This window comes from Castanea sativa, chromosome 2 (genome assembly GCF_040712315.1).
Source record: "Castanea sativa cultivar Marrone di Chiusa Pesio chromosome 2, ASM4071231v1".
In the NCBI taxonomy this organism is placed as follows: domain Eukaryota; kingdom Viridiplantae; phylum Streptophyta; class Magnoliopsida; order Fagales; family Fagaceae; genus Castanea; species Castanea sativa.
The window spans coordinates 3,737,869-3,755,626 of NC_134014.1; positions in this window are offsets into that span (position 1 = coordinate 3,737,869).

Genomic DNA, 17,758 nt, shown 5'->3' on the forward strand with positions numbered 1-17,758 from the left:
AGCGGTATCCAAACACACCCTAATTAGCAAAAAAAATATAAATTCAAATTAGAATAGTAACAATTTAGAATATTTGTATCAATTACTACCATGCATCTTTGATGTGATGGTCACTCTATAAGTATAAGTGCTTGTGTGGTATGGTGTGGAGGCTAAGGGTCGGGATTTAAGTCTCTAAAAATGAGTTTCATATACATATATATTTAGATTAGATTAGAGTAGACTTTCCATCTTGTATAAAAAAAATAAAAAATTATCAATCAATGCAAAATAGAAAAAAATATATATATCAATTTTACACATTCAACCCCCTAAATCATCCACTTTAGTCAAGCTGGGCAAATTTGCAAAGTAACTGTGTAAATTTACGTTGACATTAATAACTTTGTATATAATTTTTTATTCTTTCTTTACATATTCTGTGACTGGAGAAAAATAGTGAAAAGTGGTTATTATGTGTGAACAAAAATAAATAATTTTAAAAATAAAGAAAAATTGATATTTTAATGTAATGTAATGTAAAATAGATAATCTGATATGAGTTATTTTGAAAAGTAAGTATGCAAAATAGAAAAAGTATGTTTTTATACTAAAATAGACGAATATTTTTTCATGAACTAATGTGACTGCTCTTAATATCTTTAATTTGTTGTGAAAATTTTGTAAATTACAATATTTCTATAAAATAATAGAGGGGAGGGTAGAGAATTAACAAAGCCAACTCAATCCACGTTTTTTTTTTTTTGTAAAATACTGTTGTCTCGGCCTTTTTTGGTGCATATACTGTGCAAACCCACGAGGTCCATGATGTAGATACGGGCTTCCGGGTCAATTTTGGTCATGACTTATGAGGTTCTACATTTATTATTTATTTTTATTTTTTTTTGAGAAATAGAGGTTGTACAATTAGACCTAGTCAAGTCATCAATTTTTTTTTTTTTTTTGAGAATTTATAGTATAGCGAGTCACGTTTAATAGTAGGTTCAACTTAGTTCAATTGGTAAATTTTCTGTAATTCCATAAAAAACTTGAGCCATATCTTTATAAAAAAGTATCTAAATCGTTTTAAAAAGAAAAGATATTGATAATATATTATTTTTTATTAAAAAAAAATGAATGGATGGAACTTATAGGTATGAACCCTAAACTAATTCTTAGTTATTCATAAAAGAAATGATATAATTTTTTAGGTTAATATGATTTATAAGAAAGATAAACTTGTAAATATTTTGTAGATTGATTATAATTGAGGTGATTTGTCTTTTATATATATATATATATATATATAAAGAGAGAGAGAGAGAGAGAGGATTAAACAGTTTTATTAAATTACTATCCATCATGGAAGCTAATAGGATATAACAACATATAAAAAAAACAATAAAATGAACACAATTTTTAAGTAAACACACATTGTTAATAACTGTAAGTGCACAATTGCACCTGGACCCAAAAATATGCGTGGGCTTAGGCCCAATGAGCCTTAAACAATTCAATTTGTAGAGTGTGAGTTCGCAATCTAATTCGATGGTGTTCGAAGCTTGATGAACGGGCCAAAATATTACAATATTTATAAACAATGGACAAATAGAGAAAAATGAACATTCTCGGACGTAGGCCGAGGACCCTTTGTATATTATTTCTCTTTTTTCTTATAAATGTTACAGCTTCTAGTCCTTCTTAAGTTCTTTTCCAAAAGGCTTCCTGCCCTCTGCTACCCCCCCTTTTTTTTCTTATATACTTCCTTTCCTTCTCCCTTTATCCACGTGTCACCCAAAATTTCCTTCTACCATCTTCTTGAAATCTTCAAATACTAGCAAGAAGGCTCAACTCCACTGTTCAGGGGTCACTTCCCCATTAATGCGGCCAGGGAGGTAGGTGCAGGGTCTTTAATGTGGAGGCAGCAGTCTTTTCCTGAGATATTTCTCTTACCCCGAAATGTCTAAAGGGTATTTGGACTCCCTCTGTAACCTACAGTCTTTCCAGAACTCTGCCCTAATCTTTCTAGTGAACCTCCAAGTAGTCACTGGTCTTCTGAGGAATGACTCTTCATCGGATGAATCCTCGGGCCCTCGGCTTGTGAGTCAACTCATGGCCCTAAAGACCTTTAGTCAAGAACGAACTAGCGCCCATTGATAAAGCCCAAGGCCCAAATACCCACTTAGGTTCTTTCACCCCCCACAATAACTATATTAGAAAAACTTAATTATAAAATAAGAATTACACAAAAAAATAAACACACAATTACATGATAACGATGAGTGTTAAGTACATATAGAGCGGGTAAGACTTAAGTATAATACTTAAATGTTATTCCTTAGGTTCTCCTCTTAAGATTCTGCCATGTGAAATTTTTTTCATAGATGGAAGTGTATTTTTTAATTAAATAGCCACATGGCTGAATCTTAAGAAATGAACCTAAGGAACAGTACCTAAAGTACTGTGTCTAAGTTTAGTCCATATAAAACACTTATCACCAAAATAAATAAATAAATAAACAAATTAAGACTATAGAAAATATTGGTAACACCAACTCGTAAAGTAGCAGAACCATTTAAATACATAACCTAATTTTACGACTAAAAATATTGTATTAAATAGCTCAATGTACGGTCCCTCTTGGCATCTTCAATGTAACACTCACAATTTCAAAAATTGGAACCCATTCATATTAGGAAGCAAATTCTCATTTATTGGAGAAAAGAAAATTTAATGGGAAATTATTGTGTAGTCCCGGTGTACAAGTTCAGCAGACTAGCCTCAGCAGGACTGCCACATCAGCCCAATAAGTGTTGATGATCCTAACTTCTATTTGACCATGAAATGGTGAAAGCAAATTCAAAATTTGGGAACGTGAATGGCGGGCTTAGATTTGGGTTTCATTAATGTTGCAAATTTCAGAATCCATTTTCTCCCTTTCTCTTCTCTTCAGCTCACTTTCTCTGTTCATTTCTCGATTTTTTCTTCAGCTTCACCAAGCCTTAAAATTTCTGTTTCTACCATACTTTTCTGTGGGATACCCATGGCCGAATCTCCATGGTTGCATCAGCCACCGAGTCCCACACCACCACCACCGACTGTGCTTGCCCATGTGACCTCCTATCTTAAGGCTTTCTCATCTCTCTCTCTCTAGCCCAAATGTGGCTGATTTATATTTGATTTGATTTTAATGTTGTTTTTGAAATGCATAGATGATGTTTGTGAAAATACCTGTTAAAAACTTTGGTTCCAATTCATTGTGCTTTACGGCTTTGCCTTGAGTTTATGTGTTATTTTAGATGGTGGTAGTTGCTTTGCTTATTTTTCTGCCAGTTGGTGTGTCACTAAACTATATTCATATTTTCTTAAATTTTATGGTTTATTATGTTAGAGAGGATGATTTTAAAATTTAAGGCGTAAATATACTTTTAGTTCCTACATTTTGACTCGATTTCTATTTTGGTCTCTACATTTTATTTTTACAACTTTTAGTTCTTAAACCAATTAACGTGTGACATTTAAGTCCTTACCGTCACCCAACTAACAGAAAATGCTGACGTGGCTGACGGAACAGTAAAATAATAATTAAAAAATCTATTTTGGCATTAAAAAATTGCCACGTCAACATTTAAATTAAAAAAAATTAATTTATTAATTTTAATTAAATGAAAAAAATTAAAAACAAAAAATCACATTAATTGAAATCTAAGAGTATTTTGAACAAGAACACAAACCAAGTTCTAAGAACACAAACCTAGAAATTAAAAAAAAAAAAAAAAAAAACGACAACAACAAACAACCATTCAACATCGTAAAAAACGCAGATCAAAAACCAAATCAAAAACCAAATTAAACCCACCTAACACAGATCAAAAACCACAATCCAAGCTTCGTTTGCATTACAACAATGCAAACAAACCAAACCTATCTTCGAATCCAAACACACCGGCCAAAGAAACCCTATACCCACAAGAACACCCAGTTGAAGTAATCGCTCGGATCCGAGACTACCCAGATCGGAAAGAAAAACCCAAGACAGATTTGCAAACGGAGACGAGTGGACTGAGGATCGACTTGAAATCGGCGAGGGAGTACTCGATTGGCCTGCCGTCGTGGAGCGGACCCGGGCCAGACGAATCGGACTTGGATTCGGGTTCAGCTCCAGTTGGTTCCTCTTGCTCCTTTGGAGGTAGATTGAGCTTTTCGATAACGGACTGTAGGTGCCGTTTTTCAATCGGACGAGAGGAAGAGGAAGAGGATGTTGTCGAATCGCGAATCGGCGAGGTGATCTCGGATGAGGAAGCAAAAGCAGCTGGAGGATTTGACGGACGAGGTGACTCGGTTGCAGCTCTCTAATCGCGATCTGGTGTAGAAAATCAACGCCAAGGAGCGGAACTACAGGGCGATCGAATCTCACAAATCGCTTGCGATCCTTGAACTCGGTGCTTCAGATGATCGAAGAAATGAATGGATTCTCTGTGGATATGTCAGAGATTCCTGATCGAAGAAATGAGAGGATGTTCTCCAGTTGGTTTCGTGTGGGTTTTCATGCTATTTGATTTGGTGATTTTTTTTTTCTTCTGTAGGTTTGATGTTCATGTTTTTTGATTCTGGGTTTTCTAGATTTAAAGATCATTTAAGAACAAGTTCTTAATCTTTTTAGATCACAATTCATATAATTTTTTGTTTTTAATTTTTTTTATTTAATTAAAATTAATTTAGATGTTGACGTGGCAATTTTTTAATACCAAAATATATTTTTTAATTATTATTTTACTGTGTCGTCAGCCACGGCAGCATTTTCTGTTAGTTGGGTGACGGTAAGGACTTAAATGTCACGCGTTAATTGATTTAGGGACTAAAAGTGGTAAAAATAAAATGTAAGGACCAAAATAGAAATCGGGCCAAAATGTAAGGACTAAAAGTGTATTTACGCCAAAATTTTAATACATGCGTAATATTTCAATTAATGTTAAAAATGTTGCTTTTGATCTTATGTTGGTTCAGTTTCATGGTTGATTAAGAGGACTACTTGAAGTTTGTCAGTGTTTCATGGCTAAGTAAGTGGACTACTTAAAGTTTATTTGCATTTTTACAAAATTGCAGACAGTTCAACAGTGCAATTTCTTCTTGAGAATCGACAATGAAATTTGTGCTAAAGCACCTATGCATGTAATAAGAATGTTGTTGATTTAGAAGACAATGAGTCTACCATGGACATCCAATTGATGAATTTGGAGGAAAAGAATGATTGCTGAGATTTAAATTGTGCATTAATAGAGGGAGAGGGACTACTTGTTTACTTGGCACTAAGTTTTTTGTTTTTTGTTTTTTTTTTGTGTGGTCATTTTAGCCTATTTAGTGAAAGCAAAAAAGACAAGCAAAGTACTTGTATTTAGAATAGGTGAAAGTGTGGATGAATTGTAGTTTGGTGATTGTGATATACTGTAATGACAATTGTTTTGAGATATTGGTAAGCTTGGTCTCTTGTTTATTGTAATGAAAATTGAAATGGCCACTAGTTTAACCATTTTGTAATGGAAATTGAATACACCGCTTCATGAGGAAGTTTGGTCGTTGTGAAATATTTGCACCGATTGAAAAAAGTAATTTTCAAAAGATAGAGGGTGTTCATTATACTAAATTCCTTCTATCTATACAAAAGTGGCAGTTTCCTTGTATAGTAACAGTTCTACAATAACAAAAATTTGTCCAAAATTATGCAACAACAATTCTGCCTACTGCAGAGCCTACAGCCCAATATTAAAAATTGAACTTAATAGACATAATGGTCTCATCAACTAAAATTAAAGCGATCAATATGGATTCAACATAACACTGGCATAATATTAAGTTGGTCATTACAAAATTGCCTCATGAGTACACGATGGCTCTGAAAAATATCAACACAAAAAAGAAACTCATGGAGAGCTAACAAAAGAGCGACCACAATCAACCTCAATCTAGCACTAACATATCCTAATAATATAAAGTCCTAACAACAACGACAACAACAACAAAAAATGAAATCCATCAAATGTTGATCCAAGTACACATCATATATCTCATGTTCTAGCTCTTCTAATCCCAGCTCCAGCTCCAACTCTACCTTTTTCATATCCAAATCTAGCTCTTTCTTTTTCAACTCTAGTTACAAAAGAGTGGACGTATGAAAAGATTCTTCTGCCATATTTAAACATAAGATATACCAAAATATGCCAAAAGGTGGCCTACAGCAAATTTGTACTATGGTAGCATGAAATTTTCCCCCTAGAAACATTCAAAACATTGCATCAATTAGAATGGAACAAAGATGAACCAAATCCCAATTAATATCAACTATAATAAAAAATAGCTTATAAACTCTCTTACTTAGTTCATTGTGGCCATTGCCCATGTCTTACTTCGATAACTTTTCTATGTGGTTGACAACCTAATTTAAAGAAAAATAAATAAATAAAATGTATAAAGTAATCCTTGAGAACAAGAAATAAATGACACTATTGAAAAAACAAGTATGCCATAATAATTTCCAAATTTACCTCTTGGCTATATTTGTAATTTGGTTGCTTGGAACTATAAATCAATGAGCTCATTTGGGAAGTAGATGAATTCTATAATGAATAAAATATAAGAACACATTATATCAAAACAAAGCTTTGTACATATAGTTTCACATAGTATCGAATGGATGAATTGTGTCAATTTACTTGACTAAGTTGGGCTACAACATTGGTACCTTGCAACATAGATGTAGATGGTACATTTACATAGCTCATGTCCTAAATAGAAAATAGCCGTAATTAGATATCAAGTATAGCAATCAGATTATGACTATACATTATTATACTAGCATGTAACTCTATGCATATGCATAGGTACATTTAAAACCAATCACAATTATATATATATATATATATTATTTGGAATCTAATTAGATCTAGACTCTTCAGTTTTTGTACCTAATAATTCACTTGCCATAAAAGTTATAAAATTAGATGAGGCACACGGCACAAAATTAAACTTCATTTAAAATTCAGAATTTAGACTCTTTGACTTTTGTACCTAACAGTTCACTTGACACAAAAATTAAAAAATTAGATGAGACACATGACGCAAAATTCAACAAGATTTAGAATTTAATTGAATTTAGACTCTTTGATTTTTGCACCTAATAATTTATTTGACACATAAATTTAAAATTTGATAAGACACGTGGCACAAAATTAGACTTCAATTTAGAATTTAATTGTATTTTCTCTCAGTTTCACCTATTATTATATATTATATATATAGATACCTGAGAATGCATTGTCCAAGGCAAGTAAGATTGACCATATAAGTTAGCACTTGTAAAGCCTGTATACGAGTAGGGATTAGGTGGTTGACAAATTGGTGTATTGTATGCGCCACCAAATGAGACATTTGAACGTTCTTCAACTACTTGTTGTTTTCTTTTTCCTATGAAATTGTACATAAAAAAATCACACACAAAATCAGAATTTAATATACAAAAAATATTTAGTGATGTTAAAAATGTTAAATTGTATATTTAGTTTTTAACAAAAAGTTACTCACTTAAAGAATATGCATCTTTAGATGTGTTTGCCTTGCACTTCTCAAAGTGCCATTTAAGTCTAGTATTTCTTAAACCTTTTGATCTCACACACGAGGGATTTAACACTGACACCTCATTCGGCAAGCAAGACATTTCATCAGTGGTGTCACATTGTATGACTTCATTCTCTTCCACATTTGCATCTGCACCAAACTTGACCATTGATAACTCCCTTTCAATTTTTTCATCAAGTTCCAATAGCAATTTTTGGCAAATTCTCTTAAGGCTATCCTCCCCTTGACTTTTAGATATGATTGTGTTAGCTATTTGCATCATGCTATTACGCCATACTATCTTTGCCTCTTTATCATTACTAAGTGAATGATTGTCTTGTTCGTAAGTCATCATCCCCATCTTAGCCTCTTTTGTCAAATGTTTTGAAATGTATTGACTTAGAATTCTAGTTAAATTTGTTACACTAAAAACCTGCAATGCATGACAACAAAGAATCCCCAATGACTCAAATTTCTAACAAGAACAAGAAATATTGTTATTGAAATGATCAAACCGGACAATGCGTACTCTTTCACTATTTTCTTCTTTGACCTCAAACACCAATTGTATCTTGACAATCAACTTGATCCCAAACCATTGCAAGACTATTAAGAAATTTATTTTCAAATAAATTGAATATCTTACGTTGTAAACTTGAGCTGCATGACCCAAAATGCCACTCTTCTTAGCTGCTTTTTGTGGGGCACCTTGCTTGCATAAAAAATCTTCATCACGCATACCTGCCAATACATTTTCATATTCAATTACAAACTTAGTGAGGCTAATTGATTTATTTGCTATACCATTCAAAACATGGTTCGTGCTCTCACTCCTCAAGGAAGATTTAAATTCAGCTATGAAAAAATCCTTAGTGAATGCAGTGCTCCACTTATGTCGAATTTTGTACATCATATTAAGTCAATGATGATTCTCAATATCAAATTTTTGTGTCATTTGATCATATGTCTGTTGAAATTCCAATTCTGAATCACAATATTTTTGGCACTTGTTGAACAAGTACATGAACTCTAAGTTAGAGTTTAAGTCTCCTAAGCACGAAGGAGCATTTTTTGAAATTTGCCACAAACATAGCCGATGATGTGTATTTGGAAACACTTCCCCAATGGCATTTGACATAGCTTGATCTTGGTCAGTGAAAATTGTTATAGGCGATCAATTCCCCATTGAGTCTAAGAATGACTTAAACAACCATTTAAATGAATCAGTGGTCTCATCCAAAAGGAATGCACATTCGAACATCACATTTTGCCAATGGTGATTAACACCTTCAAATGGAGCACAAATCAAATTATATTTGTTGGTACGGTATGTAGTGTCAAATACCACTACATCTCCAAAACAATCATAATCAACTCTTGATCTCTCATCTTTCCAGGAAAAATTTGTCATTCGATTTTCTTGATCTACTTGAACTGTGTAAAAAAACATGGGATCTTCTGCATGCTTAGACTTAAAATGATTCAATAAGCTGTGAGCATCTTCAGCACTAATCATTGTCATCTTTTGCATATTCACATGATGATAACAGTCTCTTTCGATAAAGCCCGCATTTTCACTCCCTCCAACTTCTTTTGTTAGATGTGAATAAGCATTCTTTGTACTTATACCTTCATTCACCATGGTATCAATTACATCTGCCTTAGGTTTTGAAATATGATGACCAGATCTTAACAAATGCCTCTCTGATTGTAGTGTAAGTTCATGATTATGCTCTAGATTAAATGCACTAATCCTCCAAACACCATTTTCAACTGTGAAACGAACAAATGCTTACAACCAGTTCTAATCTCTAGTCTCTTCAAATATTTCTCTTAGCATAAATCTTCATCTAGTTTAAAACCCTCCTTAGAACATAGAAATTCACGTTGCTTTATGTTCTTCGTACCATTGTAATATCTAGGCTTTCCTTTTCGAATACTAAAACTCATTCGCAATGCATAATCATTATATAAATCATACGCTTCATCTGCATTATGGACCACCTTATTCAACAAATTTTCATCACTATTTTCTAGGCTTGCTACAAACATGCAGTCCCCATCAATTTCTTCAATATCACTTGGTTTGCAAATAACTGCAACAATTTTTATGACAAATATAAATATTAGAAACAAAATACTAAGAAAATAACAATACAATAATTATATCATGTTTATAAATTTTTTTTTTTTATCGATATGCACCATTTTTACAATTTTGTATGTCTTCTAAAATGCCTATAGTACACTTAATCACAAAACTCTTATGTTTAGGCACAACAATGTAACAACAAAGTTTTAATACCAAATTTTTTAATGTTTGTTTATTTATTTAATTATATAACAACAAAATTTTAGTCTTAAATTTTTTTTGGGTCGATTATGGATACTCATTGAAAAAAAATAATAATAATAAAAATAAACAATAAATATTGTGAAGAGCAAAAAAAAAAAAAACACAGCAATAAGGATTTATATAGTTTTATTTGAGAGCAAATATATCACCACAAATAATTAAACATTCTTCCAAAACATAAATTAAATCAAAACAAGACAAAACAAAATATACCTTTATCACTTGAAACCATTATTTCTATCATGCTTTTACTTGAAACCAAAAAAAAAATAGTAACCTGTTCCTTTGTGTCTGCGGTTGTCTTCTACCGAAAGCTTTGTGTTGCTGTCAATATTCTTTATGGCTTTTAAGCCTTTGTCTTCTACTAAGAACCTTATATTACTTATTTTATTGATGTGGGTCCAAACCTTTTAACTGAGAATTCACGAGGGCATGTGTGAATATTTTGAAGGAGCGCCCCTATTAAAAATTTCCAAATGTTAACAGACGTTAACAAATAACAAGAGCTGGCAGTCCTGTTGAGGTAAGCAAGTTTTAATGCGTTGGCATGCTCATGCTGATCTTATACTTCAAGACTACACGATAATTTCCCAAATCAAATTTAGCAACCCAAATCCTAATTTAATGAAATCAACTTCAAATTCATCTGATTGCAAATGGGTTTTGGTTTACCAGTTAAAATTAAAACCATTTAACTAAAAATTGGCATATAGCCAAAATACGTAAATTAGGCATGTGCTTAATTCAATTTAACTTTCATAATCTTTCTAAAAAAAAAACTTTCATAGATTTGATGATCCTAAAATAATGGATTTTTTTTTTTTTTGAGAAACCTAAAATAATGGATTTGTTTCTCCATTTTCATACAATCGATATTCTTAGTTACAACTTTATGTATTCTCAGCCTATCTTTTCAACGTGCAATCAATATTATTGAAAACTAAGTATTATTCAAAACTATATATTCTTAGCCTAAGTATTATTGAAAACTATTTCAAATTCTTTTTTGAAACGGTTAAATTATTATAATTGAAAACATGAGAATTACTTACCTAAGAATCAATAATTTTTAATGGGCAGCCATAATCCTAAATCAAAGAACAAAGACAGAATACACGAAACCAACAACTCAAGAATGGACTCAGAATTTTATGGTAGGGGGACCGGAGTACAAGTGAAAAAAAAAATCATATATTATTAACAAACTATCAAACAAGACAAATACAAAAAATTATTATTTCTAAATATATTAAGCTGCAAACATCTCCTAATAATGATAAAAAGCACAAAACATGTTTCTTATATATAAAAATAAATTTTTACATGTCCATTTCCTAACATTCTATAGTTATATAATAGTAAATTAATACCACACAATGCGTGATAAAGAGAGCTCCACGCTACACCAGTACATCCAGTGGACACTTTGTGGCTGTGCAATGGAGCTAATAAATCACGCCATTCAAAAATAAAATAAAATAATAGTTTTAGCACTCTTAAGAACATTAGCATCTAAAATGTTATAAAGTTATATTTTATAACTTAAAAACTTATTTTATTTATTTTACTATCATACTTTGGTTTATACGGTCTATTTCGTTTCATTTAGTTTAGTTTTGTCCAATTCCGACCACTTTGATCAACTTAAAAACTTTATTTATTTTATCATTTTACTTTGGTCCATACTGTCTATTTCTTTCCATTTAGTTTAGTTCCACCTAATTCAGATCACCTTGATCAACTTGAAAATATTCTGTAGATTTGGTTTAAATTGAGGTGATTTTTTTTAATAGGTAGAATTAAACAGTTTTATTAATTCAAACAACGGAATCCACAATGACAGTACATCCATGGTCTAGGGGAGCAAACTCCATCTAAGACTTGAAGAGTCTTTTGCTCTCTTGCGCCACCATTAACTCCCAAATTAACATTCCTATCTCATGAGTTATGAAGATTGAGGAGATAATTATATAGGAGAGAGAGAGAGAGAGAGAGAGAGAGAGAGAGAGAATTGGTATTAATGTGCTTCATGAAGGTGATAATATGCTTTATTATAAGCGTGAATTCCATTCTCTCTTACTCTTATCACCTGTATCACTTTCATTCTTCTATAAAATATAAAAGTATCACTCTCAAGTCTGTCCTAGACTCCCCTTATCACTTTATATGATCTTATCTCCAAAATCTTATATTTTTGTAAGAATGGAATCCAATTAAAAACATTAGACTTATCCATAACTTATGACATAAAGAAACGTCTAATCAAGTTGAAAATGATGTCCTTCTCAACCAAAAAGAAGAAGAAGAAGTTGAAAATGGTGTGAGACCAAAAAGAAAAGAAGAAAAAAAGATAAAGTAGATAAACATAAACTTGTATCGAGGTGCTTGACTGAACAAATAAGTTCAAAATTTAGACTCAAAAAGAATATTAAGTTCAAAATTAAATGAAAGTGGGCCTTTTTTGGTTTTTTAGCTTGATCTTTTTCTTTTTCTCTCTGAAGTCAAAGATTGATCTTTTTAGAATGTCATGAATCAAGATATGGGTCAGGAATGTAGGTTGGGCTAGCATAATGGGAGAATATGGGCTTTTAATTGTTTTGGGCTTCGAAGTCATGGATCAACCTTTAAGCACAACTTAGACCCTGACGGAGCCCAACAAAAAGCTAGCTGCCCAAAATCTTTAGTTCAACTTTGTGAAAAGCACGCATCCATTCAGCATCTTGTATGTAAGGATTGTTGCGGACTTGCGGGTTATATCAAACCCACAAACTAACTTCGCTTTCATTCTATTCTTTACCACTCCTTTCTTGCATCATATTGTATTGAAACCGGGATTAAGATTTTTTTTTTTTGACTGAGGATTAAGATTAACTACTAACTAGTCTGAGATTGTTTTCAAGAGAACTGCAATTCAGTTGACAGCTCTTGATATTTCTAATAGAAACGTCCGAGGCTCAAGTCTCGCACATCTTTCAACTTTCGAGTATATATATATACATATCGAAAACAAAAAAGTATTCCTTAATAAAGAAAATGCCTCGAGCCAATGGTCGAGTATCAAGCACTACAACGATTAGAATAGGGGAAAATACATGTTACACCACGATTTTGTACCACATGAGGTATACATGATAGAGAAATGTTAACAAGTATTGGGCTGTGTTTGTTAAGGTTTTATTTTTTATGTTTCACTTAAAATAAGGAAAAAAGAATTGCCTAAAGAAATTTCAAAAAATTACCTAAAATTGCCAAAAATTAAAAAAATTACCCAAAAAATTACTCAAAAGAGTGTTGTTAATGGCCACCTTACTATGCCCGTTAACACAACTCTATATAATAATCCAAATGTGCCAAACCAGTAATTCATAAATTTGTATTTTTTTCAATCCATATAATAATAACCAACGACTTTGTTTATATAGAAAATAAAAACATTTTTCCGAACTGTTGTGGCTCAACGCATTTTGGGGAAAACCAGCTAGCTCTGGATCAATAGCTGTTTTTGTTTATATAATTATGGTATCATTTTCTATCAAGTCTCAACCCAATATGTAGGGCTTTCTAGTTTGTATTCCCAGGATAATTTCAATAATGGGAAGAAGATAAAGATGATACTGTTTGGGACCAGCTAATCATCCTGGAAAAAGACAACTCTAGAATGAGCAGTAAATGTACAACATGGCAGCAGCATGTAGAGCCAACAGCCCCATCTCTAGTCCATCTCATTCACCAACTGTAAGGTTCTGTGCTCACTGTTGTACTATACACAGTTGGATTAGGATTAGCTAGCTCTCTATTTCTTGTACACAAACTTAGACCTTTGGATTTCCTAAATATCTCCTCCAATTAAAATTGCTAATTCAAGTATAATAGATTGCTAATTCAAGGTCCCAAAATCAAACATGCACAGAAGTTTTTTTTTTAAAGAGTATCTCTGACACTCCAATGGACACATCGATCGATCATTGGCTTGCCCTCCGAAGTAATCATTGTATGCATCAATGGTTCTTTCATCTTTGTTTGTATTCCCAGAGACAGAAATAAGTTAAATAACCACCCCTTCGCTGGTTTTTTTTTTTTTTTGTTAATAAAAGGGGGAGAAATATTTAATTATATATATATATATATATATATATATATATATATATATATAAGAATTTATAACAACAAGCAGATCAAGTCTTGAAGGACACAGTCTATTAGTCCCAAGGTTTTCCATATCTCATGCAAAAGGTACATATACAAAAGCGGGACAGGTGTCCTAGATTTCCAAAAGGTACTGTTGTTAGTTTCCCCTCTTTGCTAAAACATTTGTGCAGCTATTAGCTTCGCGTAAGATGTGGCGCACCTGGACAGTCCAAATGTGTTCCATATGGTTATTGAAATCCATAAGATTAGCTGGTTTTTTGATAAGCACCCTTCGCTGGTTATTTTGCACTAAATTATTTACTTTGCCTTAATAAGTTGTGGGAATATACATAAAATTTTTAGATCAGTGAGATGCAAAAATAGAAAGAAATATACATAAATAAATAGATAAAATCATACAAGACAATATTTTCGAGGTTCAACAATTTTTTTACATGCAAGAATTGCAATGATTTTACTATTTACATAGAAAAATACAAAATGCGATGGTACAATTTTTCTCTTTAAGCACAACACACCAAATCCTAATGTGAAACAACGATATTTTTATTCTATACAAAGGATTCACAATGGGTTAAAAATTGATCAATAATTTTGAGCCTAATAACTTAGGGCTCCGCTCCATGTACTAAATAAATAAATAAATCTCCTATTAAAAACACAACTATACTCTCTTATAGCCCAACATAAGTAACTAGCCTAATGGACGTACGTGCCATGCATATGTTTAATATCGCCCAAAAACATGTTTAGATTTCATTGTAATATACTATTTTTTGTTCAAAATAAGGGAGAAAATGGGCTTTTGCCCTTTTTATTTAATTTTTTTTTTACTTTTCGGCAAAATGCCCAATTTCTCAAACTATTTAGGAAAATGCCCCTGTTTTGAAATTCGATTTTCTAAAAATCGAGTTCCAATTTAAAACTTGATTTTTGGGCAATCAAGTTATAACGAATTGAAAATTAAAAAAAAAAAAAAATTTATGGAACTCGAGTTCCATATGAAGTACTTGAGTTCCTTGAAAAAATTTAAGTGGAACTCAAGTTCCATGAACTCGAGTACTTCACATGGAACTCGAGTTTGAGTTCCAAAAAAAAAAAAAATTCTAAGTTCACGTTCGCTATAACTCGACGTTCCAAAAATCGAGTTATACATTTGAAACTCGATTTTCTAAAAATCGAGTTCCAATTGAAAACTCGATTTTTAGACAATCAAGTTATAACGAATTGAAAATTAAAAAAAAAAAAAAAATTAGGGAACTCGAGTTCCACATGAAGTACTCGAGTTCCTTGAAAAAATTCAAGTGGAACTCGAGTTCCATGAACTCGAGTACTTTACATGGAACTCGAGTTCGAGTTCCAAAAAAAAAAAAAAATCTAAGTTCACGTTCGCTATAACTCGACGTTCCAAAAATCGAGTTATACATTTTGTGATACCCCAATTTGATTGATTGTGTGATGTGTGTGAGTGTGTGATGAGTCCCATATCGGGTATTTACTAGATTGAACTGGGTTTTATTAACAACTACAAGGAGCCTCAATTGTGACTAGTCCTTTTGAGGTATAGCGCAGATGTGGCTAGCGCTTTTCCTTGGGTCATTACATATGGTATCAGAGCCGGCCCGATAATCTCGTGTGGGCTCGGATACACTACCCCACAAAGTGGGCCCTAACGAAGACGTTAGGGATTTAAGTGGGGGAGATTGTGATACCCTAATTTGATTGATTGTGTGATGTGTGTGGGTGTGAGATGAGTCCCACATCGGGTATTTACTAGGTTGAACTGGACTTTATTAACAACTACAAGGAGCCTCAATTGTGACTAGTCATTTTGAGGTATAGCGCAAATGTGGCTAGCGCTTTTCCTTGGGTCGTTACACATTTGAAACTCGATTTTTAGAAAATCGAGTTTCAAAATAGAGGTATTTCCTTAATTAGTTTCAGACATTGGACATTTTGCTAGAAAGTTTGTGAGAAAAGGGTAAAAGCCCATTTTGGCCTCAAAATAAGTAACTGTCTCAATATGATTTTTTTTATTTGAAAAAGTTTTGTTATAATTATAACTATTGATAAATATACGGGTTATGGAATTAGGTATATATTTAAAATATTTTTGTCAACTTGACTATTTTACCCATTAATTTTTTTTATTTGTTTCAATATATCTTATAATAATTTTTAAAAATACTTTTTGTCATTAATTTTTATTTTTAGAAATTATTTAATTAAACAATAGGATAGTTTTGAAAATAGTGAAAAATGGATATTGGATACCAAAGCATTCTATTCCAATTATATGATTAGATAATCCCGTGGAAAAAAAACATGCACTTAGCATTATACTAATGTCTATTGTGACCACCGTGCACCCTTGGTGCAGTGGTCACTCGAAGGGTCGAAGTTCAAGTCTCTTGAAGGAAGTTTCAACATATATACACTTAGATTAAATTAGAGTAGAAATTCTATTTTGTATATAAAAAAAAAAGTCTGATGATGCCGAAAATCGTCAGTAAGTCACACGGTCCTCACGTATTCCTGATAGAAAGCCTGCACAACACAAAAGCTGAAGACCTTAAGAGGAGTACCGGTGTGGTACCGGCCAAATACCCTCTGACGGTCAAGTTAGAGAAAATCTCTTGTTCACAACTCTAGAGTGCCAAAGCTGGGATGAATTATGCGTACCTTACTTAGTGAGGGTCTTGAGGTATTTATAGTAGTGTAGGGCCAAAATTTATGCCTTGGTCAAGAAGTTTTTTCCTTCTAGGAGAGTAACTCGTGGATTTTGCGTATCTCCTAGAGTTCTTTTCCTTATAGGAGTCTCTTTAACTAGGGTTAAGCGTGCAGCGTAAGAACTTTCCTTATATACGTATGCGTGGAGACTAAGTAAGGCTATGGACGATGGTTTAATTGACCTCTTCGGCTTATTCCCATCACCCTACAGCATCGTCATTTCCCAAAGTCGTCAGCTTATAGATAGGATCGTCAGATTAGGGTCGTTAGCTTAGGGTCGTCAGCTTTGTTACGAAGCTGTTGGCTTCTAGATGTAGTCCCTTGCGGTAAGCAAGCCCAACAAAATCATTAGGCTCAACACCTTTTTCTCGTTTACAAAATTGTCCTTATCAATGCCTATTGTGCATTTTAATAAACTATCATTTTTATTAAAAAGAAATCCAATATCAAATTAAACAATGCAAACTTGCATTGAACATAATATTAGATTGCATAATATATCCTCAACTCGGATCCAAAGAGCAAGAAACATAGAATTAGGATAACTCTGATTCAATACAGACAAATCTAGTATTTTACTAAGCTATAGTCCAAGTCCATGTGCAAAAAGAAAGCCTAAAACTAGTAAGCAGTTTATTTATTGTTATATTTAGGTTAAGTTTACTGGATGAATTCACATTGCGCCTTTACCCTTGGTGAATAATTTCTGATAGGTTTGATAATTTATGCTGATCAGTATTAATAATTGAGGATCGTTCATTTTATTCTATATCAATGACGAACTATGCTTAATTAAGCTTATCAACGAAGCAAATTTCTTGTTTAAAATTTTTTATATTCCTATTAAATTATAAGTTTAAACTTGTTTATGAATTACTTGATTAACTTGTTTGTTATAATATATATTATAAATTATGACTAAAATTTGTATCT